Raw genomic sequence first — 17,534 nt, forward strand, 5'->3', positions numbered from 1 at the left:
TGACTAAGATCTTTATGACCGTCCTTTAAATGAAACCGTGATATTAATTCCTTAAAACTACCCACACTCGCACCACTCACGTCACACACATCCATATTAAAATCCCCTCCCATCACCACCACCCTATTAGTAAACAGATGTGGCTCAAGATCTCTTAAAAACGCCGCCTGGAGCCGCCTTTCGGCAGGCCCGTAGACAGCTATCAGACGGACCTGCAGTCCGTCCCATACACCATCTACGACCATAAGCCTTCCCGGGACTATGATATTGACATCGTTAGCCGTGAAATTCGGGGTTCCACAAAGGATCCCAATTCCAGACGAGTGCACTCCCCCTACGCTCCACCAAGACTCCCCTTTAACCCAATCTCTCTTAAAGGTGGCAATATCACCTCTCGTGCCTAAATGTACCTCCTGCAGGAAACAAAAGCCGAATTGGCGCGCTTCTAAATATTTAAAGACGCCAATCCGCTTAACATGATTTTTAAGCCCTCTGGCGTTAACCGTACATACTGTGCGACTCATGTTGGATCAAAAGGAGTCCGCAGCTGTAACCCGTCTCCCAAACTAAAGTCACTTTGTATTCCGATAGGGCTAAGGACATTCTCCATCCCACTTGGAACCTGCGGGGACCCCTCCCCCAGGGATGATGGACTTACCCCAGGATCATCGGAGGTCAGAAGGTGGGTACCGCCGTCTTTCCCGGACTGTTCTGAGGTCTCCGAAACAGAAACTTCCTGTTCCACCACTATGTCCCCTTGGCCCGGGGGTATGGGGTCATCGAGCGTACTAACCGCGGCTGAGGCTTCCAAGGGGTCAGCCTCCTTACCCAGCTCTTCACCCCCCTCCCTCTGTTCCCCTTCCTCCCCACCCCCCCCTTCCCTGCCCCCTTCCCCTTCCCCTTCCCCCTCTACACCCTCCTCCACCCCTTCCTCCTTCCTACCCCCTTTCTTACCCTCCCCCCTCGCCCTCTTTACAGCAATCGCCTTTTTACGTCTCGGCCTTCTCTGTCCACTCTCTCCATCTTCTACCTTCTGGACCTCGACGTCGCTGGTTTCCGAGTCCTCCTCGGAATCTAGGACCTGGAAACGATTGGTCACCGTCTCAAACAAGCACACGTCAGACCTCATTCTTCTCTTTTCAGCCGCCGACTTCCTCTTTGTGGCCCTGCTCGGCTGGATGGACCACTCCGGCGACCCCGATTCTGCCTCCTCCACCTGTTCGGCCCATGATGAGGTCCCCGGACGCGCCTCTTCAGGTACCTCGGTCGCCGTTGCTGGCTCCTCTGGTCTATCGCCTCTGTCCTCTCTTACGTCTGCACAAGGCCTCTGGGTGGTCGCAGCCTTCTGCGGTGGTCTGGTCTCGTCTCCCCTCGAGCCCTCCGCCGAGGTCCGCACCACATCTGCAAAACTCCGGCTCTTCCTCGGACAGACCCTGTAAACATGGCCTTCTGCCCCACATAGGTCACATGTCAAAACCTTGGTGCAATCCTTTGTGTCATGAGTTGTGGCCTTACACTTTCGACACACACCACCGGGACAGTTCATAGCCACATGTCCTCTCTGAAAACATTTCTTACATGTCACAGGTTGGCCCGGGTAAAAGAGGTAACCCCTATTAGGCCCTATTGAAAAATAAGCCGGGGGGTGAACCACACCCTCGCCCTCAGACGGCTTAGGTCTCAGCCTCACCGTATAGCGCCTCTTACCAGTCCACACTCTGAGGACGTCTAAATCTTTCTGGCCTTCTCCCTGGACATCCACGAACCTGGATAAAAAGGTAATTATGTCCCTTTCTGGTACCCGGTGGTTAAACAAATGAATTGTCAAAGTCCTGAGTTCCCTGGCGAACAACGGCTCTATCAGGAACTCATTAAGTGGAGCCACCTCCTTTCCCTCGCACACTCTCTCCCAAGCCTTCTCACAAAGTTCGTCGCTCGCGAGAGACAGGTCGTAAATCCCTCGAACCGGGAAGTCTTGCAAACAATCGATGTCCTTCAACTCGATCCCCAAAGCCTTCATCAGGACCACTCGTTCAAACCGCTCACGGTTCATCCAGTCCTTCTTCCTCTCCGCATCCTTCACCACAAAGCGCACTGTGCACCGCATCAGCCCCTCACGGGACAGAGGGTGCACAGCCGCCGGACCGCGGGCCCGCTCACCACCGCCGACCGCCGTCATCTTGGAGGCCCCACTTCGCCCCCTGGGCTCAACCCAGGGCGACTACCCGTGGTGACCTTTGGTGGACGTCTGCTCCGGTCTTCTGGTGGTAAGGATCCGCCCGTCTGGTCTGGTCTGGTTCCGCCGTTCGTCGTCTTCTCCTTCTCCTCCTCGCCTTCGTCGTCTTCACCTTTTGACAAGTCCTCGGACCGCGGTCATGCCACGTATCGTCGGAACTTGGCCAAAAGGCCGAGAAGCGATGCCCGACGCCGGCCTTGGGCGGGCGCGCGGGCGTCCGGCTGGCGCGCAGCGGCGCAGGCCGACGCCTCTGGAGCCCGGTCCGCACGCGGCTGCCGGCCGCCCGGACTCCGCTCTCCCCCTCTCTTGCCTGCCTGCTTGCTCGCCTGCCTGCCCGCCAGTCCCGGGCGGGGGCCCTGCTCTTTGATCTCCTGTCAACGGCCCGACAACGACCGCAGCCGCGGGGGGCGCCAGCCGGCCGGCCTCCTTAGCTTAGGCCCCTCCCACCAGCAGCAGCCGTGCCGAGTGAGCTGCAAGCGAAAGCGGACCGTCGGCACCTGCGGGCAGAGGCAAGGGGCAGCGCTCTCTCGGGAGGGACGGGGACACACACACACCTGCCTGCCTGCCGAAAAAAAGAAAGAAAAGGTGTATATACTAAGTTTTTTGGAGGGAAAACGGCCGGCTGTCGAAAGGGGCCCGCCTGCAAGGACGGGGACACACACACACACACACACACACACACACACACACACACACACAAGCCACGCCTGCCTCCCTGGAAAAAGGAGGAAAAAACTAAGTTTTTTGGAGGGAAAACGCACGGGAGCCGAAAAGGGGGCCGGCCTGCTTGCCGAGAGAGTCGAGGCGCGGGAAAGTGCACGGAGGGAGCACGGGAACGGGGAGGGGGAGAGAGAGAGACACAGAGACGCACAGATGGACGAGAGACGAGACCGGAGAGGAAGGAGCTCCGGTCCACCTCGCTTGCTTGCTAGCTACGTCTGTCTTTTCACCGCTGAGAGAAGGTAGTGCACCGTTCCCGGAGGCGCTGCAATACCGGGCCGATGCGTGGAGAGGACGGAGCAAGCTCCTGATCCAGCTCCCTGTTCCAAAAATCCGTTTAATATGTGGTCCCCCGATGGGGGACGTATCAGATATTAAACTGATAAGAACAGATTTTTTTTTTTTTTTTTTATTACAAAAGTATAAAACTTACATCAAAAATACATATACAGAGTCCAAGACATTAAACATTACCATCGTACATCATTGAAACAGAAAAACAGGGTTCAACACAAAATTACATACATATTCTTACAACAAAACTAAACCCTTCCACCTCTCCCGGGCAGCGTGATATCCCCACCTCTGTGTATCTCTTTTTATTCGGCATTTTATTTCATGTAGTACTTTCTGATAGACGCTGTGCACCGTTATTACTTTCCCCTTTTTAATCAGAATGTCCCGAGCCGTCCACATCTCTGCTTTAATCATACTTATTATCAACCATAGTAAAAAGTTGACGCTGCCCACTTTGCCCCCCCCCTTTATTCCATACAGCACTACTGCCATTGAGATACTAAAAGATTCGTCCAACAGCCTGAAGAAGCGATTACATTTCTTCCAAACTTTTTGTGCAAAACCACACTCCATTAAAGCATGTTTAATTGTCTCAGGGCTCTTACATCCCTCTCTTGGACATGTTGCAGACCTTGTCAATTTGTGCTTATAGAGCACTTCTCTAACCGGCAATCTTCCCCACACAATTCTCCAATTAAGATCAATAAACTTATGGTCCAAACCCCGTGGCTGGATTCGGGACCACACAGCTTCTTTTCCTCTCCGCTCTGCCGGAACCTTGGTTGTCTCTATTATTTGCTGGTATAGACATCTGTGTTTCAGTAATATCGAGGCGTCCCCCTTGTCCCAATATTTCCTCATCCACCCTGTTGCATGTTTATAATACCAGGGGAGGTCTCCCCCGTGCGGCACAGCGTTCGACCATGTCACCACCATTCTCATATGCTGCGCCAGCCAAAATCTCACAAAATACTGATAAGCATGATTCACAGGTGAGTTCAAAGCAACACACAGGTTAGACACATAGATACAGTCCAACTTCATTGGAAAGTCAGGGACTTCTCTGCCACCCTGTTCTATTTGTCGAACCATATCCACTCTTTTAATGTATTCGTATTTCCCTCCCCATATAAAACGAAACACCTCACCAACTAAAAGGCGTCTGTACCTTGCCGGCAGTGGGTACACGTATACCAAATACACTAAAAGCGGTAAAATGTCGACTTTCAAGATTAAAACCTTCCCAACTAGGGTCAGCTTTAACTTGCTCCATAATCCCAGCTTCCTTCTGACTTCCTTGATTCTAGAGGCCCAGTTGCATTGCCCCGATCCCCTCCGTAAAAAGTCAAGACCCAAGATCTTGATGGGTCCTGTACATAATCTAAAACCACTGGCCCACTGCTGTGATATCTCGCTAGAACCAAAAGCCTTCACCGTACTTTTCTCTGCATTTAGACAGGCGCCCGATGCTCTCGCAAAGACTTTAAAAACATCCAAAGCGAAGGTCAAACTAGATGTTGTGCCTGCTAATAAAGTTACATCATCTGCATACATGGTTAATTTAACTCTTTCGCCTCCGCTCCCAGGCAAGATCAAGCCATCTATTTTGTCCTCTCTTCTAATTGCACATGCGAAAGGCTCTATGTAGATCGCAAATAACAAAGGCGAGAGAGGGCAACCTTGCCTCACTCCGGCTTTCTGGTTGATAAAATCTCCTATCCAACCATTCACTGCCGCTCTGCTCCCCACGTCGTTGTATAGGGTTCTGATCCAGCTGATCACCGTTGGTCCAAAACCTAAGTTCTCCAAAACCAGCCATAAGAATTTGTGCGAGACCCTGTCAAAAGCCTTCTCCAGATCTAAGTTGGCTAATAATAGAGGAACCTTCCTCTGTTCAGCCCATGATACAGCATCCCTTAATAACTGCAGGGTCCATTTTCCCGACCTCCCTTTCACTCCACTAGTCTGGTCCTTGCCTATTATGCTCGGCATCACCTGAGCTACACGATAGACAAGCGCTTTTGCCATTATCTTATAATCAGCGCATAAAAGCGTTAGGGGCCTCCAGTTTTTCAAGGACGTACGGTCTCCTTTCTTAAAAATCAGGGTTAAAATGCCTTCCCTCATGGACTTACCCATACGTTCCTTGCTAAAAATCTCTTTTATTAGTTCCAAAAGAAAAGGGCCTAAAATTCTCCAGAAAGTGCCATAGAACTCTACTGGAATTCCATCGACCCCCGGCACCTTCCCCCTTTTCAGAGACTTCATCGCCTCTTCCAGCTCAAGCAGTTCAAAAGGTTTTTCCAAATCAGCTTTCTGTTCTTCTGACAGGGTTGTCTGCAAGTTCTGAAGTATCGCTCCCGCTGCTTCCCTTTCACTTACCTTTTCTGAAAAAAGGTTCCCATAAAAACTAGATACTTCTCGCAGCATTCCCTCTTGATCTGTAATCTGTCCACCACCAGAGTCAGAGACAGCTTGTAATACTCTCTTCTCCTGCCTCTTTCGAATCTTGTTAAAGAAAAAGGTAGAACATGTCTCATATTTTTCTAGAAACTCCACCCTCGCTCTGAACAGAAAATCTCTTGCCCTCTTCTCATAATACTCCTTTATCTGTTTGACAAGAGTTGTAACTTTTTTCTCACTAGAGGGCGCTGTACCATTTCCACTGTTATAGGCTTTCTCCAAATCTCTCTCGAGATTCTCTAATTCCTCCTTCTCCTCCTTCCTCCTCTCCCTACAGTATTTCCTGGAGATCTTTCCTATCACCATCTTGGCTTCTTCCCAGATCTCTACTAGAGATCTGTCGTCCGGTCTTTTATTCAGAAACCTTGTTAAAAACCTTTCCATCTTCTTTATGTACTTCGTTTCTTCCAGAACCGAACAATTTAATCTCCAGACCCCTCTTCCAAAATTAATTCCAAAATCCACTATCCCAACATTCACAACACAATGGTCAGAGAACCAAACTGGAGTGACTTTAACGGTTCCCACCTTGATTGTGCTAGATACGAAAACATAGTCTAGTTTTCTGCACACACCCCTCGTGTTGCTCCAGGTACATCCCACTTGGGGTGGGATACTCATTTTATGACTGTCCTTCAAACTGTACATTCTCAAAATATTCTTTACCTTTCGGGCATCCCCATCCTTCTCATTATCAATATCAATATTAAAATCCCCGCCAATCACTACAGCCTTGTTTGTCACACATAAAGGACCCAAATTAGTCAAGAAATCCCTCCTTTCCCTAATTGCAGCTGGAGCATACACACACACAAACCTACCGTCTATCCCGTTGACCCTCGCATCCACACACAACAACCTTCCCGGCTCACTCACCCTCACCTCTCCGCATTCCGTTTGAGGGTTCCCGAACAGGATCCCTACCCCGGTAGAGTTTACCTTTCCAATGCTCCACCTTGAGGGGCCACGGTCCCACAAGGCGGACAGCGTCTCCTTATCTCTTTCATCCTTGATATGTACCTCCTGTAAAAAACACACAGTCGGTTTCAAATCTCTGATATATTCAAAAACAGCCACTCTCTTAGCCCTATCACGCAGCCCTCGCACATTAATTGTCAAGATGCTGCTCATTGAAAAAAAGGGTTAAGTCCAGGCTTTTTGGGCTCTCCCCTCACCCTCTTTGATATATGCCTGTAATTCTGATCCGCATCTAATCACGTCCTCCTTCTTTTTACCTTCAAGGCTCATCCCCAGCACTTCCCTTCCACTATGATCAAAAGTGATCTTAACACTGCTGAACTGCCTGAGGATGTCCTTAATTTTCTCAAACCCTTTCGGGTATCTCACCCCCTCCCTGTACCATGTAGTTTGCTTAAGGAAAGCACTGGTGGTCTCGATATCAAGCCTCCAGAGGCTTCCTGTCTGCCACACCTTCCGGCGTAACTCCTCATACCTCCGCTGGCGGTCTTTCCTAGCTAAATCCCCAGCCTTTTGGGCCTCCCTATCCTTAATTAGGTCCACCAGAACCTGCTGCGCAGCCATAGCGGACTTCTGTTCCCTACTTGTGATCCTAATTAGGTTTTTGCCCTCTACTTCAAAGACCACGCCCTCTTGTACTAATTTAACCAAATTTGGGACAGATGTAAAATCAATCTGCCCCTCCTCATTTATTTTCTGCTCAGACAGAAAGTCCTCTGTCGCAGCCACTATCAGTCCAACTAAGCCACAGGGTCGTTTACTGTGGCCCAAAAAACTTTCTGTCTGTTTTTCAGGTTCCATACTTGTCTGAGGAGCCGTGTCAGCAACCACCTCAGGGGTTGAGACCTCCTCGCTACTTCCTCCCATTTCTAATTTCCTTTTTGCAGTTCCACCAGTTCGTTCCACCTCTTCTCTGACCCCTATGGTTTGCTCAATGTTGCTCATTATGTCCTGCATGGCCTCAAGGTTTTTGGCCGTCCGAGCAGCAATGTCCTCTACTGTTGCTGAACCATCTTCCGCGTCTACCTCTGGATCCGGGGTGGGACTTCTGCTCTCTAGCTCCCGATCTTCCACCGATTTCTGCCTCCCCCCGTCTGCTGCTTCTCTCCCTGTATCCTCCTCTGTTTCTTCTGACACTCCAGTCGCCTCCTCTCCCTTCTCTGTACCTGAAACAGAAAGGGACAAAGAAGGCCCAGCAACCCCAGACACGCCCCCTGCTGCCTCCCTGCTTACCGAGATATGGCTCAGAGGGCAGTCCTTATACAAATGGCCATTCTCCCCGCACAGGTTGCATGTCTTTGTCGCCTTGCAGTCTGCTCCCAGATGTCCCGTTTTCCCGCAGCGTTTGCACATCAGCTCCCTGCAATTAGCTGCGAAATGTCCCTCACCTCCACACCTCCTGCATGTCAGTGGTTGTCCCGGGTAACTGAGGTATCCACGATTCGCTCCAATAAAAAACATCGCAGGGGGATGCAAAAAACCGTCTTCTTGAGTGCTGGCAGTCCTCAAACGGGCAAAAAACCTAATCTTCCCTGTCCAATACCTATTTCTGTCCATTATTTTGGTTCCTTTGGCTGTTAAGTCCACAAAACGCTTCAGAAATACCTCAATGTCTTCTTCGGGCACATAGGGATTAAACATCTGGACAATCAGAGGTCTGTTTTCTCTTATAAACAAAGGTTCCACAATATAATCACATAATGGCTTCTCCTCTTTTTTAGTTTTGGCTGTCTCCCAGACTTTTTGGCAAACCGCTCTGCTGGTCAAGAACAGGTCATAGGTCTTTTTCCCCAAAAAATCTTGAAAACAATACACATCAGTGGGACTCAGACCAAAGACACCACGAATGATATCATCCCCAAAAATTTCTCTGTCCCTCAAAACTCTTTCTCCAGCTTCTTCCTTCTGCACAAACCTAATTGTGTGTCTCAACTGACCTTCACGACTGCCAGCGCCCTCTAGTGGTCTTCCCGCCGAACTTCTAGATGAAGCCGCAGCTGCTGCATAACTTCTTCCTCCCTCCTTCGCAGGTCCTTTTCCAGTTCTTCCACGGTCTTCTCCGGCCAGGGTCCTCCCTGCCGTATCAAAAGCGCCTTCAGGAGCCGGCTCCATCCCTCCGTCCTCTCCGCTCCGCCGCTCCATCTGGTGGGTTGTAGAAATCGTCCGCCGCCGCTGCCGCCGCCGCCGATGCTCTCCTCTCTCCTCTCCGCCGCTGCTCTCTCGGTCTCCCAGCTAAGTCCTCAGACCGCGGTCATGCCACGTATCTTCAGATCTTAGCCAAAAGGCCGAGAAGCGATGCCCGACGCCGGCCTTGGGCGGGCGCGCGGGCGTCCGGCTGGCGCGCAGCGGCGCAGGCCGACGCCTCTGGAGCCCGGTCCGCACGCGGCTGCCGGCCGCCCGGACTCCGCTCTCCCCCTCTCTTGCCTGCCTGCTTGCTCGCCTGCCTGCCCGCCAGTCCCGGGCGGGGGCCCTGCTCTTTGATCTCCTGTCAACGGCCCGACAACGACCGCAGCCGCGGGGGGCGCCAGCCGGCCGGCCTCCTTAGCTTAGGCCCCTCCCACCAGCAGCAGCCGTGCCGAGTGAGCTGCAAGCGAAAGCGGACCGTCGGCACCTGCGGGCAGAGGCAAGGGGCAGCGCTCTCTCGGGAGGGACGGGGACACACACACACCTGCCTGCCTGCCGAAAAAAAGAAAGAAAAGGTGTATATACTAAGTTTTTTGGAGGGAAAACGGCCGGCTGTCGAAAGGGGCCCGCCTGCAAGGACGGGGACACACACACACACACACACACACACACACACACACACACACACAAGCCACGCCTGCCTCCCTGGAAAAAGGAGGAAAAAACTAAGTTTTTTGGAGGGAAAACGCACGGGAGCCGAAAAGGGGGCCGGCCTGCTTGCCGAGAGAGTCGAGGCGCGGGAAAGTGCACGGAGGGAGCACGGGAACGGGGAGGGGGAGAGAGAGAGACACAGAGACGCACAGATGGACGAGAGACGAGACCGGAGAGGAAGGAGCTCCGGTCCACCTCGCTTGCTTGCTAGCTACGTCTGTCTTTTCACCGCTGAGAGAAGGTAGTGCACCGTTCCCGGAGGCGCTGCAATACCGGGCCGATGCGTGGAGAGGACGGAGCAAGCTCCTGATCCAGCTCCCTGTTCCAAAAATCCGTTTAATATGTGGTCCCCCGATGGGGGACGTATCAGATATTAAACTGATAAGAACAGATACTACACTTGATCTTAGCCAAAAGGCCGAGAAGCGATGCCCGACGCCGGCCTTGGGCGGGCGCGCGGGCGTCCGGCTGGCGCGCAGCGGCGCAGGCCGACGCCTCTGGAGCCCGGTCCGCACGCGGCTGCCGGCCGCCCGGACTCCGCTCTCCCCCTCTCTTGCCTGCCTGCTTGCTCGCCTGCCTGCCCGCCAGTCCCGGGCGGGGGCCCTGCTCTTTGATCTCCTGTCAACGGCCCGACAACGACCGCAGCCGCGGGGGGCGCCAGCCGGCCGGCCTCCTTAGCTTAGGCCCCTCCCACCAGCAGCAGCCGTGCCGAGTGAGCTGCAAGCGAAAGCGGACCGTCGGCACCTGCGGGCAGAGGCAAGGGGCAGCGCTCTCTCGGGAGGGACGGGGACACACACACACCTGCCTGCCTGCCGAAAAAAAGAAAGAAAAGGTGTATATACTAAGTTTTTTGGAGGGAAAACGGCCGGCTGTCGAAAGGGGCCCGCCTGCAAGGACGGGGACACACACACACACACACACACACACACACACACACACACACACACACACACACACACAAGCCACGCCTGCCTCCCTGGAAAAAGGAGGAAAAAACTAAGTTTTTTGGAGGGAAAACGCACGGGAGCCGAAAAGGGGGCCGGCCTGCTTGCCGAGAGAGTCGAGGCGCGGGAAAGTGCACGGAGGGAGCACGGGAACGGGGAGGGGGAGAGAGAGAGACACAGAGACGCACAGATGGACGAGAGACGAGACCGGAGAGGAAGGAGCTCCGGTCCACCTCGCTTGCTTGCTAGCTACGTCTGTCTTTTCACCGCTGAGAGAAGGTAGTGCACCGTTCCCGGAGGCGCTGCAATACCGGGCCGATGCGTGGAGAGGACGGAGCAAGCTCCTGATCCAGCTCCCTGTTCCAAAAATCCGTTTAATATGTGGTCCCCCGATGGGGGACGTATCAGATATTAAACTGATAAGAACAGATACTACACTTGATCTTAGCCAAAAGGCCGAGAAGCGATGCCCGACGCCGGCCTTGGGCGGGCGCGCGGGCGTCCGGCTGGCGCGCAGCGGCGCAGGCCGACGCCTCTGGAGCCCGGTCCGCACGCGGCTGCCGGCCGCCCGGACTCCGCTCTCCCCCTCTCTTGCCTGCCTGCTTGCTCGCCTGCCTGCCCGCCAGTCCCGGGCGGGGGCCCTGCTCTTTGATCTCCTGTCAACGGCCCGACAACGACCGCAGCCGCGGGGGGCGCCAGCCGGCCGGCCTCCTTAGCTTAGGCCCCTCCCACCAGCAGCAGCCGTGCCGAGTGAGCTGCAAGCGAAAGCGGACCGTCGGCACCTGCGGGCAGAGGCAAGGGGCAGCGCTCTCTCGGGAGGGACGGGGACACACACACACCTGCCTGCCTGCCGAAAAAAAGAAAGAAAAGGTGTATATACTAAGTTTTTTGGAGGGAAAACGGCCGGCTGTCGAAAGGGGCCCGCCTGCAAGGACGGGGACACACACACACACACACACACACACACACACACACACACACACACACACACACAAGCCACGCCTGCCTCCCTGGAAAAAGGAGGAAAAAACTAAGTTTTTTGGAGGGAAAACGCACGGGAGCCGAAAAGGGGGCCGGCCTGCTTGCCGAGAGAGTCGAGGCGCGGGAAAGTGCACGGAGGGAGCACGGGAACGGGGAGGGGGAGAGAGAGAGACACAGAGACGCACAGATGGACGAGAGACGAGACCGGAGAGGAAGGAGCTCCGGTCCACCTCGCTTGCTTGCTAGCTACGTCTGTCTTTTCACCGCTGAGAGAAGGTAGTGCACCGTTCCCGGAGGCGCTGCAATACCGGGCCGATGCGTGGAGAGGACGGAGCAAGCTCCTGATCCAGCTCCCTGTTCCAAAAATCCGTTTAATATGTGGTCCCCCGATGGGGGACGTATCAGATATTAAACTGATAAGAACAGATACTACACTTGATCTTAGCCAAAAGGCCGAGAAGCGATGCCCGACGCCGGCCTTGGGCGGGCGCGCGGGCGTCCGGCTGGCGCGCAGCGGCGCAGGCCGACGCCTCTGGAGCCCGGTCCGCACGCGGCTGCCGGCCGCCCGGACTCCGCTCTCCCCCTCTCTTGCCTGCCTGCTTGCTCGCCTGCCTGCCCGCCAGTCCCGGGCGGGGGCCCTGCTCTTTGATCTCCTGTCAACGGCCCGACAACGACCGCAGCCGCGGGGGGCGCCAGCCGGCCGGCCTCCTTAGCTTAGGCCCCTCCCACCAGCAGCAGCCGTGCCGAGTGAGCTGCAAGCGAAAGCGGACCGTCGGCACCTGCGGGCAGAGGCAAGGGGCAGCGCTCTCTCGGGAGGGACGGGGACACACACACACCTGCCTGCCTGCCGAAAAAAAGAAAGAAAAGGTGTATATACTAAGTTTTTTGGAGGGAAAACGGCCGGCTGTCGAAAGGGGCCCGCCTGCAAGGACGGGGACACACACACACACACACACACACACACACACACACACACACACAAGCCACGCCTGCCTCCCTGGAAAAAGGAGGAAAAAACTAAGTTTTTTGGAGGGAAAACGCACGGGAGCCGAAAAGGGGGCCGGCCTGCTTGCCGAGAGAGTCGAGGCGCGGGAAAGTGCACGGAGGGAGCACGGGAACGGGGAGGGGGAGAGAGAGAGACACAGAGACGCACAGATGGACGAGAGACGAGACCGGAGAGGAAGGAGCTCCGGTCCACCTCGCTTGCTTGCTAGCTACGTCTGTCTTTTCACCGCTGAGAGAAGGTAGTGCACCGTTCCCGGAGGCGCTGCAATACCGGGCCGATGCGTGGAGAGGACGGAGCAAGCTCCTGATCCAGCTCCCTGTTCCAAAAATCCGTTTAATATGTGGTCCCCCGATGGGGGACGTATCAGATATTAAACTGATAAGAACAGATTTTTTTTTTTTTTTTATTACAAAATACAAAAGTCCATACATCAAAACTCGTTATAACCAAAAACCCCAAATATCAAACCCAAATCTCAACTACACCAAACGTATATCAACCATTCATTAACATAACCCCACCCTGTATGCAAATCAATCCCTCCCCTAATCACAAATCATTCCCATACTCACAACACATAAAACCCACAAAGACCGTCGTTCACATCTTCAAACTTTTACATAAAGCTCCATACAACATCTTGCTAATCTGTTTACACTCCTCCCTCGTTTCCCCACCCATTCGAAACGCACCCGGAGTATCCCCTTCCTTCACCAATTCTATACAACACCCTGGAAACTTCCGTTCTACTTCTTGCACTGTAGCCAAGCATTTCTTCTGTTTGACCTTTATCCGTTTCTGCCAATCCTGGTTTAATTCAACCTGCTTCCACTCCTTACAAGTATTGTTCGCCTTCTCCGGTTGATGCCCCTCTGTACACCCTCTTCCACTTACTTGCCCACCATTGCTTCCTTTTTTCCCAGTACCCTCCACTACCACAGAACCTGTCTTCATACCTTTCTTCTCCCCCACGGCCCCTACGGACCCTAAGGGTGGAAAATTTTCTTCATTCAATTCAACTTCTGGCACCCTCGCTGCAGGTATTAAGTCCCACGGTATACCCGGTAACGGAACCTCGATGTGCCCTTCCTTCTCCCATTCTATTCTACATTGTTTCACACATTCCGCGTACTCCCTCTCCACATCGCTATCTGTAAGATCCCAGGTACGCATTCGATCTTCATTGGTGTTACTATGTCTTCCTGTCGCACATACATCTACAGCTGCTCCTCTCGCCTCCTCTACTCTAGTCTCTGGTGCACTCCTCTCTGCTTGTTTATCACACATGCCAACCTCCCTCACCTCTCTGCCACTAGATACCGCCCCGTCCTCGCATTTTTCCATTTGTTTTCCCGCCTTCTCCCTCGGACGCCCCACACTTTCTCCAACATTCATACTTTCCACCACTTCCACTTTGGACAGCTCTACTTGCACACCATCCATCGGCGCCTCCACCTGTTCACCAACAACCCTTTCCGTACTCCCACCCATCCCCTCCTTATCTAAATCCATAACCACACTAACCCCCTGACTCCTAACCCTCTCATCCACCGCACCTTCCTTATCTGTCTTCATCCCACCCTTTCCGCTCCCACTCGTGCATCCCACACAATCCCCTATCCTAACTACATTCTCCACTTCCTGCGTCACAACTTGTGCAACCCCCTTCACCTCCACCGCTAACTCACAATTGCCCCTCCCCACACTCTCATCCACACCCTCCTTATCTGGTACCTTAACAACACTGCCTCCTACTGTTTCATCTACACTTAGCCCTGCAGATCCCATTCCATCCCTCCTCATCTTATCCACTTCCTCCTCTTGCGCACTACCCAACTCCCCTTTCCCGTCAGCAACCCTTGTCTTTTCTTCTAACTTATCTTGCTCAGCCCTAACCGTCTTCCTCCCCACACAGCTTCTAAAAACATGACCTAGCTCCCCACATGAAAAACATCGGACCTCTTTCCTACAGGCCTTCAGTACATGCCCCCGTTCCTTACATCGACTACAAAACACCATAGTACATTTTGCAGCATAATGACCCAAAACCCCACATCTCCGACATGCGAGGGGCTGTCCTGGGTAAACCAGGTATCCCCTCTCCGACCCGATCTCAAAAAAGGCAGGGGGATGTAGCACCCCTCCCTCTTCTGTACCCCCAAACCGTAACCTCATCCAGTAAACCCGCCTGCCCGTCCAAACCCCCTCAGAGTCCAATTCCCTCTCCCCCTTTCCCTGCAACAACACAAATTCATTCAAAAAAACCTCAATGTCCTCTTCTGAAACAAATGGATCAAAAACAAAAACAGTCATTTTCCGTAAACTTCCGGCAAACATAGGAGTCACACGGAAGAGGCTCAACGGAGCCTCTCCCTTTCTCTCCAAAATCTTCCTCCATAACTCAAAACAAAGCTCACTCGAAACCAAGGTTAACTCAAAAATCCCGCGATCACAATAGTCCTGCAAACATAGTATGTCCGGCAGTTTCACATCCAAAACCTTTTTCAAAACAAAAGTCTTGAACTTATCTCTGGTCCAAGTCCCGGGTTCCTCTCGGTCTCGCAAGGTGAAACGGATGGAGTCCTTCCGTTGCTCCTTCCTCGCCCAAGGATGTCCCGCCTCCATCTCCAACCACGGATCCGAAACGCACTTCCAGGTCCCAGGAACGCTCCGCCACCGTCTCCCGTTCACATCCACAGGCCAGCAATTCCACTCGTCACCGCCGCCGTCTCGATCCTCCAAGCTCCAACCCAACGCTCCGCTGCTCCGGTCAATCCTTCTCCCGCTGCGTCACTCCTTCCAGCCTTTCCCGTCCTCCCGCCGCCTTCCCGACCCTCTGACTAAGACCTCGGAATTGCGGGCTTGCCGGCTTAAACCTTGATCTTAGCCAAAAGGCCGAGAAGCGATGCCCGACGCCGGCCTTGGGCGGGCGCGCGGGCGTCCGGCTGGCGCGCAGCGGCGCAGGCCGACGCCTCTGGAGCCCGGTCCGCACGCGGCTGCCGGCCGCCCGGACTCCGCTCTCCCCCTCTCTTGCCTGCCTGCTTGCTCGCCTGCCTGCCCGCCAGTCCCGGGCGGGGGCCCTGCTCTTTGATCTCCTGTCAACGGCCCGACAACGACCGCAGCCGCGGGGGGCGCCAGCCGGCCGGCCTCCTTAGCTTAGGCCCCTCCCACCAGCAGCAGCCGTGCCGAGTGAGCTGCAAGCGAAAGCGGACCGTCGGCACCTGCGGGCAGAGGCAAGGGGCAGCGCTCTCTCGGGAGGGACGGGGACACACACACACCTGCCTGCCTGCCGAAAAAAAGAAAGAAAAGGTGTATATACTAAGTTTTTTGGAGGGAAAACGGCCGGCTGTCGAAAGGGGCCCGCCTGCAAGGACGGGGACACACACACACACACACACACACACACACACACACACACACACACACACACACACACACAAGCCACGCCTGCCTCCCTGGAAAAAGGAGGAAAAAACTAAGTTTTTTGGAGGGAAAACGCACGGGAGCCGAAAAGGGGGCCGGCCTGCTTGCCGAGAGAGTCGAGGCGCGGGAAAGTGCACGGAGGGAGCACGGGAACGGGGAGGGGGAGAGAGAGAGACACAGAGACGCACAGATGGACGAGAGACGAGACCGGAGAGGAAGGAGCTCCGGTCCACCTCGCTTGCTTGCTAGCTACGTCTGTCTTTTCACCGCTGAGAGAAGGTAGTGCACCGTTCCCGGAGGCGCTGCAATACCGGGCCGATGCGTGGAGAGGACGGAGCAAGCTCCTGATCCAGCTCCCTGTTCCAAAAATCCGTTTAATATGTGGTCCCCCGATGGGGGACGTATCAGATATTAAACTGATAAGAACAGATACTACACTTGATCTTAGCCAAAAGGCCGAGAAGCGATGCCCGACGCCGGCCTTGGGCGGGCGCGCGGGCGTCCGGCTGGCGCGCAGCGGCGCAGGCCGACGCCTCTGGAGCCCGGTCCGCACGCGGCTGCCGGCCGCCCGGACTCCGCTCTCCCCCTCTCTTGCCTGCCTGCTTGCTCGCCTGCCTGCCCGCCAGTCCCGGGCGGGGGCCCTGCTCTTTGATCTCCTGTCAACGGCCCGACAACGACCGCAGCCGCGGGGGGCGCCAGCCGGCCGGCCTCCTTAGCTTAGGCCCCTCCCACCAGCAGCAGCCGTGCCGAGTGAGCTGCAAGCGAAAGCGGACCGTCGGCACCTGCGGGCAGAGGCAAGGGGCAGCGCTCTCTCGGGAGGGACGGGGACACACACACACCTGCCTGCCTGCCGAAAAAAAGAAAGAAAAGGTGTATATACTAAGTTTTTTGGAGGGAAAACGGCCGGCTGTCGAAAGGGGCCCGCCTGCAAGGACGGGGACACACACACACACACACACACACACACACACACACACACACACAAGCCACGCCTGCCTCCCTGGAAAAAGGAGGAAAAAACTAAGTTTTTTGGAGGGAAAACGCACGGGAGCCGAAAAGGGGGCCGGCCTGCTTGCCGAGAGAGTCGAGGCGCGGGAAAGTGCACGGAGGGAGCACGGGAACGGGGAGGGGGAGAGAGAGAGACACAGAGACGCACAGATGGACGAGAGACGAGACCGGAGAGGAAGGAGCTCCGGTCCACCTCGCTTGCTTGCTAGCTACGTCTGTCTTTTCACCGCTGAGAGAAGGTAGTGCACCGTTCCCGGAGGCGCTGCAATACCGGGCCGATGCGTGGAGAGGACGGAGCAAGCTCCTGATCCAGCTCCCTGTTCCAAAAATCCGTTTAATATGTGGTCCCCCGATGGGGGACGTATCAGATATTAAACTGATAAGAACAGATACTACACTTGATCTTAGCCAAAAGGCCGAGAAGCGATGCCCGACGCCGGCCTTGGGCGGGCGCGCGGGCGTCCGGCTGGCGCGCAGCGGCGCAGGCCGACGCCTCTGGAGCCCGGTCCGCACGCGGCTGCCGGCCGCCCGGACTCCGCTCTCCCCCTCTCTTGCCTGCCTGCTTGCTCGCCTGCCTGCCCGCCAGTCCCGGGCGGGGGCCCTGCTCTTTGATCTCCTGTCAACGGCCCGACAACGACCGCAG

General features: G+C 54.9%; 7 non-coding genes across 7 annotated transcripts; all 7 read right to left on the reverse strand.

Moving 5' to 3' along the window:
* Window positions 1-3,196: 3,196 nt before the first annotated feature.
* LOC148806047 (U2 spliceosomal RNA) lies at window positions 3,197-3,380 on the reverse strand. Its single transcript, XR_016089791.1, has one exon. It is a non-coding gene; the product is annotated as a U2 spliceosomal RNA (small nuclear RNA).
* A 6,388-nt stretch (window positions 3,381-9,768) lies between these two features.
* LOC148806048 (U2 spliceosomal RNA) lies at window positions 9,769-9,959 on the reverse strand. The gene has a single exon (XR_016089755.1). It is a non-coding gene; the product is annotated as a U2 spliceosomal RNA (small nuclear RNA).
* A 791-nt stretch (window positions 9,960-10,750) lies between these two features.
* Window positions 10,751-10,941, reverse strand: LOC148806049 (U2 spliceosomal RNA). The gene has a single exon (XR_016089766.1). It is a non-coding gene; the product is annotated as a U2 spliceosomal RNA (small nuclear RNA).
* A 787-nt stretch (window positions 10,942-11,728) lies between these two features.
* LOC148806050 (U2 spliceosomal RNA) lies at window positions 11,729-11,919 on the reverse strand. The gene has a single exon (XR_016089777.1). It is a non-coding gene; the product is annotated as a U2 spliceosomal RNA (small nuclear RNA).
* Window positions 11,920-12,696: 777 nt separating this feature from the next.
* On the reverse strand, window positions 12,697-12,887 carry LOC148806051 (U2 spliceosomal RNA). Its single transcript, XR_016089785.1, has one exon. It is a non-coding gene; the product is annotated as a U2 spliceosomal RNA (small nuclear RNA).
* Window positions 12,888-16,160: 3,273 nt separating this feature from the next.
* LOC148806052 (U2 spliceosomal RNA) lies at window positions 16,161-16,351 on the reverse strand. The gene has a single exon (XR_016089787.1). It is a non-coding gene; the product is annotated as a U2 spliceosomal RNA (small nuclear RNA).
* A 777-nt stretch (window positions 16,352-17,128) lies between these two features.
* Window positions 17,129-17,319, reverse strand: LOC148806053 (U2 spliceosomal RNA). The gene has a single exon (XR_016089794.1). It is a non-coding gene; the product is annotated as a U2 spliceosomal RNA (small nuclear RNA).
* Window positions 17,320-17,534: the final 215 nt, after the last annotated feature.

The sequence above is a fragment of the Atractosteus spatula genome, unplaced genomic scaffold (genome assembly GCF_055471065.1).
Source record: "Atractosteus spatula isolate fAtrSpa1 unplaced genomic scaffold, fAtrSpa1.hap1 Scaffold_58, whole genome shotgun sequence".
In the NCBI taxonomy this organism is placed as follows: Eukaryota; Metazoa; Chordata; class Actinopteri; order Semionotiformes; family Lepisosteidae; genus Atractosteus; species Atractosteus spatula.